The following is a 16,591-nucleotide window of genomic DNA, read 5'->3' as shown; positions in this document are numbered from 1 at the left end:
AGTAGGAGGAATCCTACTTGGGCGCCTCCCTATTCGGCCTCCCCCCTTCCCTATCCATCCGGAGGGGGAAGGAAGGAGGAGGGAGGAGAGAAGGAAGGGGGAGGCCGAATTGCTCCCCTTCCTTTCTCTCTTCCCCTCTTTCCTTCCCCCCTTATTTGGCTTACATGGGGCGCACCAGCCCCCTAGGGGCTGGTCTGTCCCCTTCTTGGCCCATTAGGTCCATGTAGTTGCCGGGGGGATGCCCGGAACCCCTTCCGGTGACCCGATATATACCCGGTACCCCCAGAATACTTCCGGTGTCCGAATATCATTGCCTTATATATGAATATTTACCTCTCGGCCATTTCGAGACTCCTCGTCATGTCCGTGATCTCATCCGGGACTTCGAACAACATTCGGTCATCAAATCACATAACTCATATAATACAAAATCGTCATCGAACATTAAGCGTGCGGACCCTACGGATTCGAGAACTATGTAGACATGACTGAGACACCTCTCCGGTCAATAACCAACAGTGGAACTTGGATGCTCATATTGGTTCCCACATATTCTTTGAAGATCTTTATCGGTCGTACCGTAATGACAACATACGTTATTCCCTTTGTCATCGGTATGTTACTTGCCCGAGATTCGATCGTCGGTATCTTCATACCTAGTTCAATCTCATTACTGCCAAGTCTCTTTACTCGTTCCGTAATACATCATCCGGTAACTAACTCATTAGTCACATTGCTTGCAAGGCTTATTATGATGTGTATTACCGAGAGGGCCCAGAGATACCTCTCCGATACTCGGAGTGACGAATCCTAATCTTGATCTATGCCAACCCAACAAACTCATTCAGAGATACCTGTAGAGCATCTTTATAATCACCCAGTTACGTTGTGATGTTTGATAGCACACAAGGTATTCCTCCGGTATCCGGGAGTTGCATAATCTCATAGTCGAAGGAATATGTATTTGACATGAAGAAAGCAATAGCAATAAAACTGAACGATCAATATGCTAAGCTAACGGATGGGTCTTGTCCATCACATCATTCTCCTAATGATGTGATCCCGTTCATCAAATGACAACACATGTCTATGGTTAGGAAACTTAACCATCTTTGATTAACGAGCTAGTCTAGTAGAGGCTTACTAGGGACACGGTGTTTTGTCTATGTATCCACACATGAATCAAGTCTCCGGTTAATACAATTCTAGCATGAATAATAAACATTTATCATGATATAAGGAAATATAAAATAACAACTTTATTATTGCCTCTAGGGCATATTTCCTCCAGTCTCCCACTTGCACTAGAGTCAATAATCTAGTTCACATCGCCATGTGATTTAACACCAGTAGTTCACATCTTTATGTGATTAACACCCATAGTTCACATCGCATGTGACCAACACCCAAAGGGTTTACTAGAGTCAATAATCTAGGTCACATCGCTATGTGATTAACACCCAAAGAGCACTAAGGTGTGATCATGTTTTGCTTGTGAGAGAAGTTTAGTGAACGGGTCTGCCACATTCAGATCCGTATGTATTTTGCAAATTTCTATGTCTACAATGCTCTGCATGGAGCTACTCTAGCTAATTGCTCCCACTTTCAATATGTATCCAGATCAAGACTCAGAGTCATCCAGATCGGTGTCAAAGCTTGCATCGACGTAACTCTTTATGATGAACTCTTTATCACCTCCATAACCGAGAAATATTTCCTTAGTCCTCTTTAGGTACCTAAGGATAATTTTGACCGTTGTCCAGTGATCTACTCCTGGATCACTATTGTACCCCCTTGCCAAACTCATGGCAAGGCACACAACAGGTCTGGTGCACAGCATGGCATACTTTAAAGAACCTATGACCGAGGCATAGGGAATGACTTTCATTCTCTCTCTATATTCTGCTGTGGTCGGGTTTTGAGTTTTACTCAACTTCACACCTTGTAACACAAGCAAGAACCCTTTCTTTGACTGATCCATTTTGAACTGCTTCAAAACTTTATCAAGGTATGTGCTTTGTGAAAGTCCTATCAAGCGTCTTGATCTATCTCTATAGATCTTGATGCTTAATATATAAGCAGCTTCACCGAGGTTTTTGATTGAAAAATTCTTATTCAAGTATCCTTTTATGCTATCCAGAAATTCTATATCATTCCTGATCAACAATATGTCATCCACATATAATATCAAGAATGCTACAGGGCTCCCACTCACTTTCTTGTAAATACATGCTTCACCATAAGTCTGTGTAAAACCATATGCTTTAATCACCTCATCAAAGCGTATATTCCGACTCCGAGATGCTTGCACCAGTCCATAGATGGATCGCTGGAGTTTGCACACTTTGTTGGCACCTTTAGGATCGACAAAACCATCTGGTTGCATCATATACAACTCTTCCTTAAGAAATCCATTAACGAATGCAGTTTTGACATCCATTTGCCAGATTTCATAAAATGTGGCAATTGCTAACATGATTCGGATAGACTTAAGCACCGCTACGAGTGAGAAAATCTCATCGTAGTCAACACCTTGAACTTGTCGAAAACCTTTTGCGACAAGTCGAGCTTTGTAGATAGTAACACTACCATCAGCGTCCGTCTTCCTCTTGAAGATCCATTTATTCTCAATGGCTTACCGATCATTGGGCAAGTCCACCAAAGTCCACACTTTGTTCTCATACATGGATCCTATCTCAGATTTCATGGCCTCAAGCCATTTATCGGAATCTGGGCTCATCATAGCTTCTTCATAGTTCGTAGGTTTGTCATGGTCTAGTAACATGACTTCCAGAACAGGATTACCGTACCACTCTGGTGTGGAACGTGCTATGTTCGACCTACGAGGTCCAGTAGTAACTTGATCTAAAGTTTCATGATCAGCATCATTAGCTTCCTCTCTAGTTGGTGTAGGCATCACGAGAATGGATTTCTCTGACGAGTTGCTTTCCAATTCGAGAGAAGGTACAATTACCTCATCAAGTTCTACTTTCCTCCTACTCACTTCTTTCGAGAGAAACACCTTCTCTAGAAAGGATCCATTCTTAGCAACAAAGATCTTGCCTTCGGATCTGTGATAGAAGGCGTATCCAACAGTTTCTTTTGGGTATCCTATGAAGACACATTTCTCCGATTTGGGTTCGAGCTTATCAGGCTGAAGCTTTTTCACATAAGCATCGCAACCCCAAACTTTAAGAAACGACAGCTTAGGTTTCTTGCGAAACCACAGTTCATACGATGTCATCTCAACGGATTTAGATGGTGCCCTATTTAACGTGAATGCAAATGTCTCTAATGCATAACCCCAAAACGATAGTGGTAAATCAATAAGAGATATCATAGATTGCACCATATCTAATAAAGTACAGTTATGACGTTCGGACACACCATTACGCTGTGATGTTCCAGGTGGCGTGAGTTGTGAAACTATTCCACATTGGTTTAAATGAAGGCCAAACTCGTAACTCAAATATTCGCCTCCGCATTCAGATCGTAGAAACTTTATTTTCTTGTTACGATGATTCTCCACTTCACTCTGAAATTCTTTGAACTTTTCAAATGTTTCAGACTTGTGTTTCATTAAGTAGATATACCCATATCTGCTCAAATCATCTGTGAAGGTTAGAAAATAACGATGCCCGCCGCGAGCCTCAACACTCATCGGACCGCATACATCGGTATGTATTATTTCCAATAAGTCAGTGGCTCGCTCCATTGTTCCGCAGAACGGAGTCTTAGTCATCTTGCCCATAAAGCATGGATCGCAAGCATCAAATGATTCATAATCAAGTGATTCCAAAAGTCCATCCGCATGGAGTTTCTTCATGCGCTTTACACCAATATGACCTAAACGGCAGTGCCACAAATATGTCGCACTATCATTATCAACTTTGCATCTTTTGGCATCAATATTATGAATATGTGTATCACCACAATCGAGATTCAATAAACCATTTACATTGGATGTATGACCATAGAAGGTTTTATTCATGTAAACAGAACAACAATTATTCTCTGACTTAAATGAATAACCATATCGCAATAAACATGATCCAATCATATTCATGCTCAACACAAACACCAAATAACACTTATTTAGGTCCAACACTAATCCCGAAGGTAGAGGGAGTGTGCGATGGTGATCTTATCAACCTTGGAATCTCTTCCAAGACACATCGTCACCTCGCCCTTAACTAGTATCTGTTCATTTTGCAACTCCTATTTCGAGTTACAAATCTTAGCAACTAAACCGGTATCAAATACCCAGGGGCTACTATGAACACTAGTAAATTACACATCAATAACATGTATATCAAATATACCTTTGTTCACTTTGCCATCCTTCTTATCCACTAAGTTTTTTGGGGCAGTTCCGCTTCCAGTGACCATTTCCTTTGCAGTAGAAGCACTCAGTTTTAGGTTTGGATCTAGCTTTGGGTTTCTTCACGGGAGTGCCAACTTGCTTGCCATTCTTCTCGAAGTTCCCTTTCTTCACGAAGTTCTAGTAACTTGGTGATAGTGACTAGAGAACTCTGTCAATCACTATCTTATCTGGAAGATTAACTCCCACTTGATTCAAGCGATTGTAGTACCCAGACATTCTGAGCACATGCTCACTAGCTGAGCTATTCTCCTCCATCTTGTAGGCAAAGTACTTGTCAGAGGTCTGATACGTCCATTTTGCATCATGCTTTTATATCGATATTTATTGCATTATGGGCTGTTATTACACATTATGTCACAATACTTATGTATATTCTCTCTTATTTTACAAGGTTTACATGAAGAGGGAGAATGCCGGCAGCCGGGATTCTGGGCTGGAAAAGCAAATATTAGAGACCTATTCTGCACAACTCCAAAAGTCCTGAAACTCCACGAAAGTTATTTTCAGAATATATAAAAAATATTGAGCGGAAGAAATACCAGAGGGGGCCACCCACCAGGCACGAGGGTGGGGGGCGCGCCCCCCCTGCCTCATGGGCCCCCTGGTGGCCCTCCGGTGGTCATCTTCTGCTATATGAAGTCTTTCGTCCGAAGAAAAATCATAAGCAAGCTTTCGGGACGAAACTCCGCCGCCACGAGGCGGAACCTTGGCGGAACCAATCTAGGGCTCTGGCGGAGCTGTTCTGCCGGGACACTTCCCTCCGGGAGGGGGAAATCATCGCCATCTTCATCACCAACGCTCCTCTCATCGGGAGGGGGCCAATCTCCATCAACATCTTCACCAGCACCATCTCCTCTCAAACCCTAGTTCCTCTCTTGTATCCAATTCTTGTCTCTAAGTCTGGGATTGGTACCTGTAGGTTGCTAGTAGTGTTGATTACTCCTTGTAGTTGATGCTAGTTGGTTATTTGGTGGAAGATCATATGTTCAGATCCTTTATGCATATTAATGCTCCTCTGATTATGAACATGAATATGCTTTGTGAGTAGTTACGTTTGTTCCTGAGGACATGGGAGAAGTCTTGCTATTAGTAGTCATGTGAATTTGGTATTCGTTCGATATTTTGATGAGATGTATGTTGTATCTCCTCTAGTGGTGTCATGTGAACGTCGACTACATGACACTTCACCATTATTTGGGCCTAGAGGAAGGCATTGGGAAGTAATAAGTAGATGATGGGTTGCTAGAGTGACAGAAGCTTAAACCCTAGTTTATGCGTTGCTTCGTAAGGGGCCGATTTGGATCCATATGTTTCATGCTATGGTTAGGTTTACCTTAATCCTTCTTTTGTAGTTGCGGATGCTTGCAATAGGAGTTAATCATAAGTGGGATGCTTGTCCAAGTAAGGACAGCACCCAAGCACCGGTCCACCCACATATCAAATTATCAAAGTACCGAACGCGAATCATATGAATGTGATGAAAACTAGCTTGACGATAATTCCCATGTGTCCTCAGGAGTGCTTTTCTCTATATAAGAGTTTGTCCAGGCTTGTCCTTTGCTACAAAAAGGATTGGGCCTGATACGTCTCCGTCGTATCTACTTTTCCAAACACTTTTGCCCTTGTTTTGGACTCTAACTTGCATGATTTGAATGGAACTAACCCGGACTGACGCTGTTTTCAGCAGAATTGCCATGGTGTTATTTATGTGCAGAAACAAAAGTTCTCGGAATGACTTGAAACTCCACGGAGATTATTTTTGGAAATAATAAAAAATATTGGCGAAAGAATCAAGGCCAGGGGGGCCACACCCTGTCCACGAGGGTGGCGGGCGCGCCTGCCCCCCTGGGCGTGCCCCCTGCCTCGTGGGCCCCCTGGAGCTCCACCGACCTCAACTCCAACTCCATATATTCGTGTTCAGGGAGAAAAAAATCAGAGAGAAAGATTCATTGCGTTTTACGATACGGAGCCGCCGCCAAGCCCTAAACTCTCTCGGGAGGGCCGGTCTGGAGTCCGTTCGGGGCTCCGGAGAGGGGAATCCGTCGCCGTCGTCATCATCAACCATCCTCCATCACCAATTTCATGATGCTCACCGCCGTGTGTGAGTAATTCCATCGTAGGCTTGCTGGACGGTGATGGGTTGGATGAGATTTATCATGTAATCGAGTTAGTTTTGTTAGGGTTTGATCCCTAGTATCCACTATGTTCTGAGATTGATGTTGCTATGACTTTGCTATGCTTAATGCTTGTCACTAGGGCCCGAGTGCCATGATTTCAGATCTGAACCTATTATGTTTTCATGAATATATGTGAGTTCTTGATCCTATCTTGCAAGTCTATAGTCACCTACTATGTGTTATGATCCGGCAACCCCGAAGTGACAATAATCGGGACCACTCCCGGTGATGACCGTAGTTTGAGGAGTTCATGTATTCACTATGTGTCAATGCTTTGGTCTGGTTCTCTATTAAAAGGAGGCCTTAATATCCCTTAGTTTCCATTAGGACCCCGCTGCCATGGGAGGGTAGGACAAAAGATGTCATGCAAGTTCTTTTCCATAAGCACGTATGACTATATTCGGAATACATGCCTACATTACATTGATGAATTGGAGCTAGTTCTGTGTCACCCTATGTTATGACTGTTACATGATAAACCGCATCCGGCATAATTCTCCATCACCGATCCAATGCCTACGAGCTTTTCACATATTGTTCTTCGCTTATTTACTTTTCCGTTGCTACTGTTACAATAACTACAAAACCCAAAAATATTACTTTTGCTACCGTTACCGTTACTTCCATATTACTTTGCTACTAAATACTTTGCTGCAGATACTAAGTTATCCAGGTGTGGCTGAATTGACAACTCAGTTGCTAATACTTGAGAATATTCTTTGGCTCCCCTTGTGTCGAATCAATAAATTTGGGTTGAATACTCTACCCTCGAAAACTGTTGCGATCCCCTATACTTGTGGGTTATCAAGACTATTTTCTGGCGCCGTTGCCGGGGAGCATAGCTCTATTCTTTGAGTCACTTGGAATTTATATCTGCTGGTCACTATGAGGAACTTGAAAGACGAGAAAACAAAAATTTATCCCTCAACTACGAGGGGAGGTAAGGAACTGCCATCTAGCTCTGCACTTGATTCACCTTCTATTTTGAGTAAGCTTGCGACACCTAAACCTGCTTCTGCTATTCATTCTGATATGTTGCATATTATTGATGATGCCACTTCTGCTATGCATGATACTTATGATGAAACTACTTCTATGCTTGATACTACTGTGCCACTTGGTGAATTTCTTGATGAACAACTTGCTAGGGCTAGAGAGAATGAAATTATTGAAACTGATAATATTGATGATAGTGATGATGAAGACTCTCCCCCTAATAAATATGAATTGCCTGTTGTGCCTGAGGGCTATGTTTTGGATGAAGAAACTAAAAGAGACTTTCTTGCTTGCAATGATAGAAGTGATCTTAAGAAATTATTAGCTAAGCTGAAACAAAAAACTCTGAATGCTAGAATGAAATATGATCCTGCTTATGCTACTTCACCTATCTTTGTTACTGATAAGGATTATGAATTCTCTATTGATCCTGATATAATTACTTTGGTTGAGTCCGATCCTTTTTATGGCTATGAATCTGAAACTGTTGTGCACATCTTACTAAATTAAATGACATAGCCACCCTGTTCACTAATGATGAGAGAACCCGCTACTTGTATATGTTTAAAATATTTCCGTTCTCATTAAAGGGTGATGATAAGATATGGTTTAATTCTCTTGATCATGGTTGTGTGCGTAGTCCCCAGGATATGATTTATTACTTCTCTGCTAAATATTTCCCTGCTCATAAGAAACAAGCTGCTTTAAGGGATATATATAATTTTGTGCAAATTGAAGAAGAGAGTCTCCCACAAGCTTGGGGGAGGTTTCTCCAATTACTTAATGCTTTGCCTGATCATCCTCTTAAGAAAAATGAAATACTTGCTATCTTTTATAATGGACTAACCGATGCTTCCAGAGATTACCTGGATAGTTGTGCTGGTTCTGTTTTCACGGAAAGAACACCGGATGAAGCTGAAATTCTATTGAATAATATGTTGACAAATTAAAATAATTGGACACTTCCTGAGCCAATTCCTGAGCCTATTCCTAAGCCAACTCCGAAGAAGAGGGGTGTTCTATTTCTCAGTCCTGAAGATATGCAAGAGGCAAAGAAACCTATGAAAGAAAAGGGTATTAAAGCTGAAGATGTTAAGAATTTACCTCCTATTGAAGAAATACATGGTCTTAATTTACCGCCTGTTGAAGAAATATATGATCTTAATCCATTACCTATTGAAGAAACTCATGGTCTTAATAACCCGACACAGGTAGTAAAGGTAAATTCTCTCTATAGATTTGATGAAGGTGATATTCCTCGTTATAAGTCTGCTAGACAATGCTTAGATGAGTTCGACAATTTTTTTGTCAAACAAGAAAATTTCAATGCTTATGTTGGTAGACAATTGAAACACAATTCCTATATGCTTGAACACTTGAGTGATTATATGTCTAGAGTTAAAGGTGAACTTAAACTCATTAGTAAACATGCTTCTATGGTTACCACTCAAGTAGAACAAGTACTTAAAGCTCAGAATGATTTGCTCAATGAATTGAATAATAAGAATAATGACTATGCTGTTAGAGTGGCTACTAGAACTGGTAGAATGACTCAGGAACCTTTGTATCCTGAAGGCCACCCTAAGAGAATTGAGCAAGATTCTCAGAGAAATAATATTGATGCACCCAGTCCTTCTAAAAAGAAGAAAAAGAAAAATGATAGGACTTTGCATGCTTCTAGTGAACTTATTGCTGAAACACCTGAGAATCCAAATGATATTTCTATTTCTGATGCTGAAACACAATCCGTTAATGAACATGAACCTAGTGATAATATTAATGATGATGTTCATGTTGATGCTCAACCTAGTAACAATAATGATATAGAAATTGAACCTGCTGTTGATCTTGATAATCCACAATCAAAGAATCAACGTTATGATAAGAGATACTTTGTTGCTAGGAAACATGGTAAAGAAAGAGAACCATGGGTTTGGAAACCCATGCCTTTTCCTCCCAAACCATCCAAGAAAAAGGATGATGAGGATTTTGAGCGCTTTGCTGAATTGAGCAAGATTCTCAGAGAAATAATATTGATGCACCCAGTCCTTCTAAAAAGAAGAAGAAAAAAATGATAGGACTTTGCATGCTTCTAGTGAACCTATTGCTGAAACACCTGAGAATCCAAATGATATTTCTATTTCTGATGCTGAAACACAATCCGTTAATGAACATGAACCTAGTGATAATATTAATGATGATGTTCATGTTGATGCTCAACCTAGTAACGATAATGATGTAGAAATTGAACCTGCTGTTGATCTTGATAATCCACAATCAAAGAATCACGTTATCATAAGAGAGACTTTGTTGCTAGGAAACATGGTAAAGAAAGAGAACCATGGGTTCAGAAACCCATGCCTTTTCCTCCCAAACCATCCAAGAAAAAGGATGATGAGGATTTTGAGCGCTTTGCTGAAATGATTAGACCTATCTTCTTACGTATGCGATTAACTGATATGCTCAAAATGAATCCTTATGCTAAGTACATGAAAGAAATTGTTACAAATAAAAGAAAGATACCGGAAGCTGAAATTTCCACCATGCTTGCTAATTATACTTTTAAGGGTGGAATACCTAAGAAACTTGGAGATCCAGGAGTACCTACTATACCATGCTCCATTAAAAGAAATTATGTTAGAACTGCTCTATGTGATCTTGGAGCCGGTGTTAGTGTTATGCCTCTCTCTTTATATCGTAGACTTGATTTGAATAAGTTGACACCTACTAAAATATCTTTGCAAATGGCTGATAAATCAATTGCTATACCTGTCGGTATTTGTGAGGATGTGCCTGTTGTAGTTGCAAACGTTACTATTTTAACGGACTTTGTTATTCTTGATATTCCCGAGGACAATAGTATGTCTATTATTCTTGGAAGACCCTTTTTGAATACTGCAGGGGCTGTTATTGATTGCAACAAAGGCAATGTCACTTTTCATGTTAATGGTAATGAGCATACGGTACACTTTTCGAGGAAACAACCTCAAGTCCATAGTATCAACTCTATTGGAAAAATTCCACCGATTATTTTTGGAGGTTTTGAATTTCCTCTTCCTACTGTCAAGAAGAAATATGATATTCTTATTATTGGGGATGTGCATATCCCCGTTGAGGTAACATAGTGTTATTCGAAATTTCTCCGGTTCCATGTTAGTCGGAATGAGTTTGTTAACAAGACTTGATCAACCTTGTTAGTGGATTCCTTTTGATGAGCATGAGATGGATGAAGTTAGAAAGCACAACCTTCTGTACCCTCCTTTTAATTTCTGTTATTTAGTTGAAATAAAGTAAAAATAGTATTTTCTGTCTGTTTTCTGAATTATCTGTGCAATAAAAAATACCCCAAAAAATAAAAGGTCTCCAAATGCCCCGAAATTGAAATATGATTTTTTCTAGAATATTTGAGAATATCTGGCACTGAGAACACAGCAGGGGGAGCTGGCACCTAGCCACGAGGGTCCAGGGCGCGCCCACCCCTACAGGGTGCGCCCCCTGCCTCGTGGGCCCATCGTGGCTCCCCTCCACTTATTCCTGCACCCACACACTTCTTCCTCCCAAAAAATCACCATCCAGCTCAAGCACGAGTTCTAGCTTATTTTGCTGCGATTTTCGATCTCCTTGCTCAAAGCACCTCTCACAAAACTGGTTTGGGGGATTGTTCCTTGGTATGTGACTCCTCCAATGGTCCAATTAGTTTTTGTTCTAGTGCTTTATTCATTGCAAATTTGTGCTGCCTAGGTGACCATGTTCTTGAGCTTGCATGTCAAATTTATATGGTTCCAAGTAGTTCTAATGCATGATATAGTCTCCAGGCACTTGTAGGAGTAGTTGCTATCAATTTTGTTGAGCTTGGTTCACTTTTATTTGAAGTTACTAAAAATTTCAGAAATTTTTCAGAGGAAGAAATATGTTTAGGAAAATGTACCTGTTGGAGAACGTAGTAATTTCAAAAAAATTCCTACGCACACGCAAGATCATGGTGATGCATAGCAACGAGAGGGGAGAGTGTTGTCCACGTACCCTCGTAGACCGACAGCGGAAGCGTTATCGCAACGCGGTTGATGTAGTCGTACGTCTTCACGATCCGACCGATCAAGTACCGAACGCACGGCACCTCCGAAGTTCTACACACGTTCAGCTCGATGACGTCCCTCGAACTCCGATCCAGCCGAGTGTTGAGGGAGAGTTTCGTCAACATGACGGCGTGGTGACGATGATGATGTTCCACAGACGCAGGGCTTCGCCTAAGCTCCGTGACGGTATTATCGAGGTGTAATCTGGTGGAGGGGGGCACCGCACACGGCTAAAATATCGTATATCAAGTGTGTTCTTAGGTGCCCCCCTGCCCCCGTATATAAAGGAGCAAGGGGGAGGCCGGCTGCCCTAGGCGCGCCAAGGAGAGAGGGGGAGTCCTCCTCCTAGTAGGAGTAGGACTCCCCTTTCCTAGCCCTACTAGGAAAGAAGGGGGGGAAGGAAAGAGAGGGAGAGGGAGAGGGAAAGGGGGCTGCGCCCCCCTCTCCTAGTCCAACTAGGACTCCCCTTGGGAGGGGGCGCGCCACCTCCTGGCTGTTGCCCTCTCTCTCCCCTCAAGGCCCACCAAGGCCCAATACTTCCCCGGGGGGTTCCGGTAACCCTCCGGCACTCCGGTTTAATCCGAAACTTCTCCGGAACACTTCCGGTGTCCGAATATAGTCGTCCAATATATCAATCTTTACGTCTCGACCATTTCGAGACTCCTCGTCATGTCCGTGATCACATCCGGGACTCCGAACAACCTTCGGTACATCAAATCACATAAACTCATAATATAACTGTCATCGTAACTTTAAGCGTGCGGACCCTTTGGGTTCGAGAACTATGTAGACATGACCGAGACACCTCTCCGGTCAATAACCAATAGCGGGACCTGGATGCCCATATTGGCTCCCACATATTCTACGAAGATCTTTATCGGTCAGACCGCATAACAACATACGTTGTTCCCTTTGTCATCGGTATGTTACTTGCCCGAGATTCGATTGTCGGTATCTCGATACCTAGTTCAATCTCGTTACCGGCAAGTCTCTTTACTCGTTCCGTAATACATCATCCCGCAACTAACTCATTAGTCACAATGCTTGCAAGGCTTATAGTGATGTGCATTACCGAGTGGGCCCAGAGATACCTCTCCGACAATCAGAGTGACAAATCCTAATCTCGAAATACGCCAACCCAACAAGTACCTTTGGAGACACCTGTAGAGCACCTTTATAATCACCCAGTTACGTTGTGACGTTTGGTAGCACACAAAGTGTTCCTCCGGTAAACGGGAGTTGCATAATCTCATAGTCATAGGAACATGTATAAGTCATGAAGAAAGCAATAGCACCATACTAAACGATCGGGTGCTAAGCTAACGTAATGGGTCATGTCAATCACGTCATTCTCCTAATGAGGTGATCCCGTTAATCAAATGACAACTCATGTCTATGGTTAGGAAACATAACCATCTTTGATTAACGAGCTAGTCAAGTAGAGGCATACTAGTGACACTCTGTTTGTCTATGTATTCACACATGTATTATGTTTCCGGTTAATACAATTCTAGCATGAATAATAAACATTTATCATGATATAAGGAAATATATAATACTTTATTATTGCCTCTAGGGCATATTTCCTTCAGTCTCCCACTTGCACTAGAGTCAATAATCTAGATTACATAGTAATGATTCTAACACCCATGGAGTCTTGGTGCTGATCATGTTTTGCTCGTGGAAGAGGCTTAGTCAACGGGTCTGCTACATTCAGATCCGTATGTATCTTGCAAATTTCTATGTCTCCCACCTGGACTAAATCCCGGATGGAATTGAAGTGTCTTCTGATGTGCTTGGTTCTCCTGTGAAATCTGGATTCCTTTGCTAAGGCAATTGCACCAGTATTATCACAAAAGATTTTCATTGGTCCCGATGTACTAGGTATGACACCTAGATCAGATATGAACTCCTTCATCCAGACTCCTTCATTCGCTGCTTCCGAAGCAGCTATGTATTCCGCTTCACACGTAGATCCCGCCACGACACTTTGCTTGGAACTGCACCAACTGACAGCTCCACCGTTCAATGTAAATACGTATCCGGTTTGCGATTTCGAATCGTCCGGATCAGTGTCAAAGCTTGCATCAACGTAACCCCTTACGATGAGCTCTTTGTCACCTCCATATACGAGAAACATATCCTTAGTCCTTTTCAGGTATTTCAGGATGTTCTTGACCGCTGTCCAGTGATCCACTCCTGGATTACTTTGGTACCTCCCTGCTAAACTTATAGCTAGGGACACATCAGGTCTGGTACACAGCATTGCATACATGATAGAGCCTATGGCTGAAGCATAGGGAACATCTTTCATCTTCTCTCTATCTTCTGCAGTGGTCGGGCATTGAGTCTTACTCAATCTCACACCTTGTAGTACAGGCAAGAACCCTTTCTTTGCTTGATCCATTTTGAACTTCTTCAAAACTTTGTCAAGGTATGTGCTTTGTGAAAGTCCAATTAAGCGTCTTGATCTATCTCTATAGATCTTAATGCCTAATATATATGCAGCTTCACCGAGGTCTTTCATTGAAAAACTCTTATTCAAGTATCCCTTTATGCTATCCAGAAATTCTATATCATTTCCAATCAGTAATATGTCATCCACATATAATATCAGAAATGCTATCGAGCTCCCACTCACTTTCTTGTAAATACAGGCTTCTCCAAAAGTCTGTATAAAACCAAATGCTTTGATCACACTATCAAAGCGTTTATTCCAACTCCGAGAGGCTTGCACCAGTCCATAAATGGATCGCTGGAGCTTGCACACTTTGTTAGCTCCCTTTGGATCGACAAAACCTTCCGGTTGCATCATATACAACTCTTCTTCCAGAAATCCATTCAGGAACGCAGTTTTGACATCCATTTGCCAAATTTCATAATCATAAAATGCGGCAACTGCTGACATGATTCGGACAGACTTAAGCATCGCTACGGGTGAGAAGGTCTCATCGTAGTCAATCCCTTGAACTTGTCGAAAACCTTTCGCAATAGGTCGAGCTTTATAGACAGTAATATTACCATCAGCGTCAGTCTTCTTCTTGAAGATCCATTTATTTTCAATGGCTTGCCGACCATTGGGCAAGTCAACCAAAGTCCATACTTTGTTCTCATACATGGATCCCATCTCGGATTTCATGGCTTCAAGCCATTTTGCGGAATCTGGGCTCACCATCGCTTCTTCATAGTTCGTAGGTTCGCCATGGTCTAGTAACATGACCTCCAGAACAGGATTACCATACCACTTGTAGGAGATATGCCCTAGAGGCAATAATAAATGATATTATTTATCTCCGAGTTCATAATTATGTTTATGTTCCATGCTATAACTGCTATGGTTCTCGAGTCTGCAATAACCACGAGGCTCGGAGGAAGACTCATATGCACGTGTGGAATAATAAACGGTAAAATGTATTCCTAGTCTGGCCTCTAAGACTAGCTCAAGTGTTGCATGATGGTTATGTTTTCCTGATCATGGGCATGTCTATGTCAGCAACCTTGAGGGCATAATGTTAAGAGAACATTTGTGTTGAATCGACCCAGCATGATGTTATGCTATGAGATTCATTCGTCACAAGTTTATTGGTACATAACACAGAGATGGTTAACGTTTGCATGATTCCTTAGACCATGAGAGTATCGAGTTTCTTCATGCTTGCTTCATGAACTTTGGGGTTTGTTAAACGTCATCCGTAAATGGGTGGCTATTACGGCGGCTTACGGGTTCATGGAAAAGTGTGTCAAGTAACTTGATAGCTCAAGATTGGGATTTGCTCCTCCGACGATGGAGAGATATCTCTGGGCCCTCTCGGTGTTACGGTATCCATCATCGTCTGGCTAGACACTTTGTGATTTGATCACGGGGATGTCGGAACACGATAACGAGAAAAGTGAACAATACCGGTAACGAGGTAACTAGCATAGTGGACAAGTTGATGATCCACGGGAATGCCAACATGTCTCACCTCGGGTATTTGTAACATATCGCGAAGCAACAGGAATAGCACACGGCAACTGGAGGTTCGCTCGAATATTTATTCGTGTGGGTATAGGGGTCAATATGGGTGTCCACGGCTCCGATGTTGATCATTGATCGGAAGGGGTTCCGGGTCATGTCTATACTTCACCGAACCTATAGGGTCACACGCTTAAGGGTCATCTATCTGCTGAATACTAGACAGGGAGTCTGAGAGAAAATCACCGAAAAAGTTTCGGACACCGAAAAGTTTCGGACAGCGGAATCGTACCGCTGAGAGAGGTCATCGGATAAGTTTCGATGATACCGAAAAGTTGTTTCGGAATACACCATTAAGTCAAATTGGTTTCGGCACATGCCTGATAATTCTTGGAGGATGCCAGAATCATTCTGGAAGCTTTTTGGAATTTTCTGAGATAAAAACCGGAAATGTTCCGGAGCTGCCGGAGCCACTTCAGATGCGTTTCGCAGATGAAAATCACTAAAACCGGAATTGTTTCGGAACGCGTTGAAAATCATTTTAGTGGGTATTGGAAATGTTCTTAGCCCACATAAATATTTTCAGTTCGATCAGACGCTGAAAAATGTCATCGTGAATAGTGAAAATCAGCTTTATGGTTACTTTATGGAAAGCCACCTTTTGGGGCTTTGCTCCAAAAGATCTTGGGGATGACATGGATGGATAGGAGCCATTTTTTGGGCCCCTCATGGGGGTGTGGCCGGCCACATGGGGTATCCCCCCTTGGGGACCCTCTTGTTCCTTGGTTTCACTCCTAGGTCCTTGTGGAAGGACTTCATTCATGTGCATTTTGGGTTTTTTGTGAAACTACCCTACCCCCTTGGGATTTCCTATAAATAGAGGTGGAGGGGCAGCCCTCCACACTCATCCCTTGCTCTCATACACATGCCATGCATTATCTGGCTTCTTCTCTCCCTCCCACGAAAAGAGTTTCGTAGAGCCGTAAGGCTGTCTGGGTTCCGG

The sequence above is a fragment of the Aegilops tauschii genome, chromosome 4 (genome assembly GCF_002575655.3).
Source record: "Aegilops tauschii subsp. strangulata cultivar AL8/78 chromosome 4, Aet v6.0, whole genome shotgun sequence".
NCBI classification, from domain to species: Eukaryota; Viridiplantae; Streptophyta; class Magnoliopsida; order Poales; family Poaceae; genus Aegilops; species Aegilops tauschii.
Note: the sequence above shows the minus strand (reverse complement) of the source record.